At 40.9% G+C, this 9,341-nt stretch overlaps 1 long non-coding RNA gene across 1 annotated transcript in view; it reads left to right on the top strand.

Moving 5' to 3' along the window:
- LOC116831343 (uncharacterized) overlaps positions 1-9,341 on the top strand; it is a 121,619-nt gene that overhangs the window by 57,981 nt on the left and 54,297 nt on the right. The window contains exon 2 of the long non-coding RNA XR_012656602.1: positions 3,817-3,913. This is a non-coding gene — a long non-coding RNA (uncharacterized LOC116831343). The remainder of the gene's footprint in view (positions 1-3,816; positions 3,914-9,341) is intronic.

Genomic DNA, 9,341 nt, shown 5'->3' with positions numbered 1-9,341 from the left:
AGAGGACATCTGCGCTCTGGGTCGGCCAGGTACACCCAGTTCCTTCTCACTACTCCATGCCCTCCCGGCGTGAGAACATGAGATGCTCGGCAGACTCCTTTTCAATTTTCTTCCTCATCTTAAAATACCTGTAGTTAGCCAGTTTTTCTCTCTGTTACTACTTAGCTCTTGTTACTGTTACCTACTTTTCTTCCTACTAGTTAAAAAATAAAAAAAAAAAATTCTCGTTCTGTCAGCCGCTTATAATATGCCTGGCTTCCACAGCTTTAAGCGTGCTCTTTTGTAAGGACTGCTATCCTCTTTCTGATGGGCCTCTAAGTGTATAAAATGCTTGGGGAACTCATATCCCACCAAAATGCCCTCATGCACTAGGATAAGCTCTAGAGCTAGGAAGGACAGGGAGTTAAAGTTAAAACTTCTACATACTATCAAATATCCCTGCAGTCTGCCTCAGACCATGGCGGCGACTCTGCCTCCAGACCCAGCTCATAATCTCCAAAAAAAACTAAGAAGCAGCTAAAGAGAACACTACAACATCAAGAGGAAACTTCACTTAACCTCTTTTCTGTCAGTTTCCTTACCAGCCGCTCGTCAGTTTCCCCACCTCAGTGTTGACAAGAACGGGGCTCCTCACGGTGACCTACGCTAGGTACTGACCCGCCTGTGCTGTCGGCGTAGCAGCTGCGAGGCATGGTGCCGAGGCGAGGCAGGCTTTGTCAAGTTGCCTGGCCATCGATTGTACCTACGCCCTATGGCACCAGTATGTGAGTGATGAATTGCTAGATATCACTATTCTGCGCTGAACCCATCTGTGCCTTTCTATCGGCCATGCAGCCAGGTGAGGCTCTGGTGCTGAGGCGACAGGCCCCTTTCAGTACCTTGCCACGATATGTGGCCCTCGGCACACCGATCGGCATACACCGCAGATGAATGCTGGCACCGAAAACATCATGGGCACCGACGGGGGCATCAGAGGTCACCCCGCAGCCTGCTATTAATAGCACTGGCATCCGCATCTGTGGCAACCGATAGTGCCATATACATACCTTGCTACTTGGCATGAGCCAAGACTAAAACTCCAGTGCCAGCCGCGGTTTCCTACAGTGATCATATTCTGCTTTCGCCTACGACTGCCCAACCGTTACAAATTACCCTCAAGTAACCTCCTATGTCACCTACACTGGCAATCGCCTTTTTGTTGGGATGGCTTCTCTATACAATGACTCAGGGTCCGAGCACCGCCTTCCTCCAGTGAGCAGGAGTCTGAACTACGCTGCTGTGCCAATGCAATCTGAATTCTACCTCACAGTCCTGTCCCCCGGACACAGGAAAACTGTTCCACACCACCTCAAGATCCCACCTCCTGGGGTGTCATCCTGGATGGCACCTGCTATGCCTTTTCCACCACCATGGCAGTAATTGGGCTCCGTGGCTCTTTCCCTGGCAGCATGTGCCCGCTACTCTACTCACACTAGAGCTTGAACGTCAATCCTATGACGCACCATCTTGGCGGCACCCCCCACCTCCAGGATCATTACCCCAAAAGCTCTGACCCAAGTATTACTCCTGACGTCACCAACTAATACCAATAAAACGTAGAGAAGGAACTGAGGGTACCGGCCGTGCATGCTCTCTAGTGACATACTCAGAGTGAGTGACAGGTTCTAAGCATGCGTGGCCGGTAGGAGTACTGCTGCAAAAAATCTCCGATCAAAGGCGCAGGGGCGCACCGACACCTAAAGTGGAGCACCCATAGGGACACTCATCTCGAAGAACGTCAGTTACTGCACAAGGTGAGTAACCTCCTCATCCCCTAAAATGGGGAGAGTACGCACGTGTGAGGGGTGAGAGGAGGCTATTGTTCCTAGCCGAAATGCAGCGAGGAGAGAAATGTTAAAGGAATGGTCTCAGAAATGGTCTTGAACTAATTTGGGCCGTGAATCCATGGCCTTCTGTGATTGCTCCAGAAGCAAGTATGCTGTTGAACAGGCTAGTTGCTCTCATTATACCATGTTAACATCATGAGATATTCCTAGTACTCTATATACACAAGCTGCACTAAACCATTATTAAGGCTCCAGCAGCGGGGGAAGGACTTCTGCAGTGCAGAGGAAGCAGAGAAAGACTCCTGCAGTGGGGGGCTGCCAGAGCCTTTCCCTGCTGCAATGAAAAACCTCAGCAGCAGGGAAAGGTTCTGGCAGAGGAGAGGCCCCAGCAGCTCCCTACCGTTGAGCCTTTTCCCTCTGCCTTCCTCCACCAGTCTTTCTCTGATACATGTAGCTCCACACCACATTGTGAATGCATCCCACTTTTCACTGTAGTGTGTAGCCACGCATACCCTATTTGCTGCTGTCCCATGTTCTGCAGTGTAAATGTAGCCTAAAGCACTACTTTAGCTATGCCTTTATTACTGTAATCATTTAACACAGAGAAATCATTGCCAGCTGTGATGTAAATTTTTAATTCTCTACATTAAACAAATTCAGGCATATAATAGTTTAAATTCAAGCAAGGTTAGAAATAAAAGTCATAATGACTCTGATGTATTGTCTTGCGAAAATCCTAAAGTGCTCAACCTAGTGTGCTGACACCCCTTCGAGAGAGAGAGCATTCACTTCACCCATTCCCAGTTTACAGATTCTTCTGGGATGGATGGCAGCCTTTAAGTTGTCAAACTGATGGTATGAAGAATGGTTAGGGCCTGATCCAAAGCCTGTTGAAGTAAGTAGAAAGCTCCCATTTATATGAATGGGCTTTGGATCAAGCCCATGTGTGCAGAGAGAATACACCTACCCATTCTGAATTTAGCCAAAAATACAGCAACTAATATTACTGTTTGTTCTTGCAAAAGATACAAATGGGATTTTTATTCTGAAAGAAGAAATGTCAGATATGGTACATTACATATTATGTGATTTACATAGCAAGGTCCTCGTCCAAGGCCCCCTGAAGTCATTGGGTATCTCTCCATGAACTTTAGTGGGTGTTGGGTCAGGACTGTAGGGACCCATTCTTCACCCTGACTCTTATTAATTAGTAATGAACTCCATCAGAATTCCTGTTGCAATCGGTATGAGGAAGTATGGCAGAAATGGGTTCTTAATTCTTGTAACTGAAGTTGTATAAATAATAAAATCAAACAGAGAGGCAGTTTGTTAAAATAGTGACTTGTTACATCATAGAAATGTTAGTAGTTTGCCATTAATTTAGCTGCTGTCATGGCTACCTTTTAAAACCGGCAGCTTCAGGTCAGCAAAGGTCACATCTTTTAAGTGCTGCTATAGTGTCCTTTCAGATAGGCATGCTCATGGGGCTCCTTTGCACACCACTCATCCTTATTGGTGTCTGTCACAAGCTATATCCACAGTCACATCTTCTGGATATTAACCATTAAGAATGTCAGTCATTCTCAACAGTCAGAGCCTTGCTAACTGAAGAGCAACCTCCCTTTCTGAAATTTTGCCACCTAAGATGACTTTTTAAATAATGTCTTTATTTTCTCTTCTCTAAATAGATTCCTGTGGCTCCCTTTCCCCAGTACTGGCACTTCCCTGGGTCAGAGCAAAGCGCAACTACTGGCCACAAGGTCAGCCCAAATATTCAGACCCATTCATAAGAAAACTATGCACCAGCAGGATTACATAATGTTCAAAATATGGCGCACACATGGACTTGCTGTATCATATTTCTCTTAGAGTATTGGTTCCATTGTTAGTAATAATAAAATGAGGGATAATAACTTGGGAGGTGAGCCATGCATTCACTTTATAGTTAAGTTCTGCTGTTGCAGTGGCTACTGTGTGATCTTTGTTCCAGTCACAGATGCAGAGTGCAGCTTGTCTCAAAGGCAGTGCCAGTAGATGAGACAGACGCTTCTTGGAATGATCCCCACTGAGCTTTGGCACTTGTAACAGTAAGTGTCTGCCTATGTATTAATTATAATGAAAGAATAAGTATGGTGCTTACTGCGCTCTTCATCCTGGAAGCCAAATGTGACTTACCAATATGCTGCTAAATTTGCACCTGCACACCACACACAACTTGCAGTTGTTGGGTCCCAGATGATAATTTTCACAAAGGTGAATAAGATGAAAGGGGGGAGGGATAGCTCAGTGACTTGACCATTGGCCTGCAAAATCCAGAGTTGTGAGTTCAATCCTTGAAGACACCATTTAGGGATCTGGGGCAAAAATCTGTTAGGGGATTGGTCCTGCTTTGAGCAGGGGGTTGGACTAGATAACCTCCTGAGGTCCCTGATATTCTATGATTTTGCAGGTTCAGTGGAATTCATGTAGGGAGTAAGGAGGCCAGAACAAAGCTATCTTTCTCATTGGGTTGGGGGGAATTTTCTTTCATTGGTTTATAAGCTCTTGGTCCTCATGGAAAATCCTTTTGTTCTGTATACAGCACCTAGCATGGTGGTTCTCCAGGGGTTTGTTCCTGGGGCTTATAGGTACTACCACAATACTAGTAATAATAGCGTGTGTGGATGGTGGAAAGTAAAATATGCACTTGGGTTATGTGCATCTTGTTTACAACAGCCACTGGGGAGATAAATGTGTGAGGGGCAAGTGTCTCAACTGATTGTACTAGTAAACGTCCTAAAGTGCTAAATAAACTTTCTGACACAGGGATATACAGAGATCATACATTCACCACTGAAATTCAGCCACCTTCGGGGTGGAAGATATTGCTCTCTAATGGTACACATGCCTCTTTAGCAGCACTGTGAACACAACCCACTCTGCACTTTTATATTAGATGCCAATTGAATTTTGGATTGATTTCCAAGTCCTCAACTTTGCCCTAGCCCAGTCAGAGTTTGAAGAGATCTTATCCATTCCACTTAGCCCCATGCTCAAGGAGATGCTTCTGCTGATGAAGCCTGGGGTTCAACTCATAATATTTGGAAGCAGTGTATCCTAAATATCTTCCTGTGATTTATAAAACCTTACAGGAATTAGATAAAACCTAATCTCACCACACTTAGAATTGTCCAGCAGAGCACCTTAGAACTTCCCCATACAGCTTTGTCAAAAGCTAGATGTAGAAAGACCCAAACATTAGAATTCAGTAATGGTAAAAAAACACTTTTAAAGGAGGAGAAGGAAGAGATAAATTACTTATTTGTGCATTTATACATTGCTCAGTTGCTACTGTGTGAGTGATAGAAATGCCTACATATAAATATGTTAAAATTGTCCAGGCAAGAAGGCTCCGAAATTCCAGTCATAGACCAGGCAAAATCCCATTAGGGTCTGGCAAGAATTCCAGCAAATTCCTGACAAGGAGAATAGGTAACTCACTTAAATTACCCATGTATTCTATCCTAGGATCCACAGACATAAGATGGATTCTTCAGTCTTTGGCACTCGATACATTCTGCTCTGGAGATCAAATGCGAAAGCTCAGCCATATATCACTGGATCAGATATTTGGCTGGGTAAATCTGTCATCCTGCCATGTCTCAGTAATTTGTGCAAGGCTGAATGCCTAGACCATGACTGAATCATTGATAATGGGGGTCTTATTAGTGACTAATAATAAAAAGCTACATCTGAGTTTATGGTCTCTGCTTATTATTGCTACATGGATCCTGAAGGAAGATGTCAAACCAGTGGGACAGATGACGGTTATGATAGATAGCAAATGGTGATCTCTGTAATCCAAAGCTTCCTATTTTGCTGAGTTCTAACAGTTCAGTTCTGAAATTGCAGAGTGCTTTGGTTCTGATACTCTTAAGCATGTGTTTTTAATGTTAAGTATGTTTGTAGTCCCATGGGATATTGAAGTCAATGGGGACTGCTTGGATGCTTAAAATTAAGTGTGTGCTTAAGGTAATTTGCTGCATTAGAGTTAGAGTGCTTAATGCCTTGCAGGATTGAGTTCTTCTTAGTGTACGTGCAATGTGCCACAGGTCTGCTGGTTGGATCATTAGCTTGCCTGGCTTGGGCTGGGTACTGATGTGAAGTGCAACATGAATGCTGATCCATTACCCCTCCTCCCCAGGATTGAGTTTATTATGTAGTTTATCACCTTTTCTCCGTGTAAGCTCTTTTTTATTTTAGTCTTTTTTGTTTGTTTGTTTCTTATGACCAGGGTACCACACCAAATTCTTTTCTTTTTTTCTTCTTCCAGTTTCTCAGTCTGATTCAGATTGCATGTTGCATTATCACTGTCAATGACTGACATTTTGCTGAGTGGTGGGATATGTTTGGCAGTACTTGACACATTTTGAAATAAGAATATCAGATGTTTACATTACTAGTGTTTGATCCTGTGATTTTTTTCACTAATCCCAGCAGTTATTTACAGACCAGTGGATACCCATATACAAGAAACTTGCTATGGGAGTTTTTTGCCTGTAAAATAACTGCATGATTCTTAATAAGGTAATTGCTCAGCACAGTGCTAATTGTTGTGTCCAACAAGGAATAGAGCTCTGCTTAGATTTTTTGTGTGGGGGCAAATTTATATTCATAATATTACACACTAAGCCATTCAGGATCAATGCAGTACATCTGCCATTTATAGTAAAGGCTGCTCTTCTGATACATCAGATAAGTGGCTGCAGTAATATATACAGCTATTAATATTTACTTTTATTCAGTGACTCATCTCCAATTGTCATTAGCTATATACTGCAGAACCATTTAATGTTTTATGTTAAATCCTGTCTCAGCTACGTCAGGCTTTTCAAAAGTTTCTTATTTTGTTTTTGTGCTAGTTATCTTTTGATAAGATGTGCCTGACTGGAAATATTTCCTACTGTTTTTACAATAACCAAAACACTCACACACACACATTTTAAGGAATAAAATTGATACAATATTCCATTCTGGTAGTGATACTGTAGTGAAGAATAACATAGAGTTTATATTAGGGCAGTCAAGTGATTAAAAAAATTAATCACGCAGTTAATTGTGCATTTAAAAAATAATAGAATGCCATTTATTTAAATATTTTTGGATGTTTTCTACATTTTCAAATCTATTGATTTCAATTATAGCACAGAATACAAAGTATAAAGTGCTCACTTTATATTTATTTTTGATTACAAGTATTTGCACTGTAAAAAAAACAAAAGAAATAGTATTTTGCAATTCACCTAATACAAGTACTGTAATGCAATCTCTTTATTATGAAAGTTGAACTTACAAATGTAGGATTATGTACCAAAAAAACCCTGCATTCAAAAATAAAACAATGTAAAATTTTAGAGTCTGAAAGTCCACTCAGTCCTACTTCTTGTTTAGCCAATTTCTCAGACAAACAAGTTTATTTACATTTGCAGGAGATAATGCTGCCCGCTTCTTGTTTACAGTGTCACCTGAAAGTGAGAACAGGCCTCGTGGCACTGTTGTAGCTGGCGTCGCAAGATATTCATGTGCCAGATGTGCTAAAGATTCATATATCCCTTCATGCCTTATCAGCCATTCCGGAAGACATGCATCCATGCTGATGATGGCTTCTGCTCAATAATAATTCAAAGAAGTGCGGGCAGATGCATGTTCATTTTTCTTTTTTGGTGGTTCAGGTCCTGTAGTTTCCACATTGGGGTGTTGCTCTTTTAAGACTTCTGAAAGCAAGCACTGCAACTCGGCCCTCTCAGATTTTGGAAGAGACTTCAGATTCTTAAACCTGTAGCTATCTTTAGAAATCTCACATTGGTACCTTCTTTTCGTTTTGTTAAATCTGCGGTGAAAGTGTTCTTAAAATGAACAACATGTACTGGGTCATCCTCCGAGACTGCTATAACAGGAAATATATGGTAGAATGCGGGTAGAGCAGGGGACATACAATTCTGCCCCAAGACCTTTAGTCAGAAATTTGATTATCTCTTATTTTTTTAATGAACGTCATCAGCATGGAAGCATGTCCTCTGGAATGGTGGCCGAAGTATGAACGGGCATACAAATGTTTAGCATATCTGGCTCGTAAATACCTTGCAAAAATACTATGCAAAGACCTGTTCTAACTTTCTGGTGACGTTGTAAATAAGAAGAGGGCAGCATTATCTCCCATAAATGTAAACAAACGCGTTTGTTTTAGCAATTGGCTGAACAAAGAACAAGAATGGACTTGTAGGCTTTGAAGTTTTCCATTGTTTTGTTTTTGAGAGCAGTCATGTAACGAAAAAAAAATCTACATTTGTAAATTGCACTTTCATGACAAAGAGATTGCACTACAGTACTTGTATGAGGTGAATTCAAAAATACTATATTTTTGTTTATCGTTTTTACAGTGCAAATATTTGTAAACAAAAATAATATATACTGTGTTCAGTTACAACACAGAATACAATATATATGGAAATATAGAAAAAATCCAAAATATTTAATAAATAATCGAATACCAATTAAAATTTAACAGTGCAATTAATTGTGATTAATTTTTTTGAGTTAATCGCATGAGTTAGCTGCGATAAATCAACAGCCCTAGTTTATATTATACTTCTCATGCTATGATCACAATACTTTAAACTGCCATTTCAAGGAGGATGAGACCATAATAACTATAGACTAAAGGCAGTTAATCTGTATCCAAGACCACAGTATTAAATAAAGATCTCTTGACTCATGTCAACTTTGTTTATTATTTATAACCCTTCCATGTCACTTTCCTTCTTGGTTACTTTTTCTCATTTTCACATGCTGCTTATTTTATTTGTTGCTTTACTTTTCTTTCTTTGCTCTTCCTTGTCAGGTTAGATCATGGAATGTGCAGATGTGGCTGTCAGTACTTAAGACAGATAAAGGAATATGACTGTTTATTCAAAATGACATTGTCACTACCGCTTTGAGAGATTAGCAAAAGACCAGATACTTCAGTATTTCTGCTGCTTCTGAAAAAATGTTTTAGTGAAAAAAAGATTGATAGTTGTGCTTCTGAATATTGCTGTGCTGTTGAGAAACTTGCTTCTAATGGAACAGTGTGTAAATGTTTGTTCTCTCCCCCCATAACTTTATAATATAGGTAACTCGGAAACAACGTGGTGTGGGAAGCCAATGACATAAAGTGCAGTCTAGTGGAGTTCAAAGTCAAAATGGATCTCCATTTGGTTACAAGGATGTGATTGTGCTGAGATGATTGCTGATTAGACCTTAGACTCTTTATAAAACACACACAGCCTTTATCCAGCACTCCAGAAGCCTTTGGCATGTTGAATACAGATAGAGAAATAAACAAACAATGGGGTAGATTCTTACTACTGCAGGGAAATAATAAAGGGTAACAACCACACTTAGGCCATGTCTACACTACGGGATAATATCGAATTAGCTAAAATCGGTCTAATAAAATTGATATTATAAAATCGACTGTGAGCGTCCACACTAGGC

This window comes from Chelonoidis abingdonii, chromosome 10, assembly GCF_003597395.2.
Source record: "Chelonoidis abingdonii isolate Lonesome George chromosome 10, CheloAbing_2.0, whole genome shotgun sequence".
NCBI lineage: Eukaryota > Metazoa > Chordata > Testudines > Testudinidae > Chelonoidis > Chelonoidis abingdonii.
The sequence above is the reverse complement of the archived record's forward strand: the minus strand, read 5'-3'. Positions and strand labels throughout refer to the sequence as shown.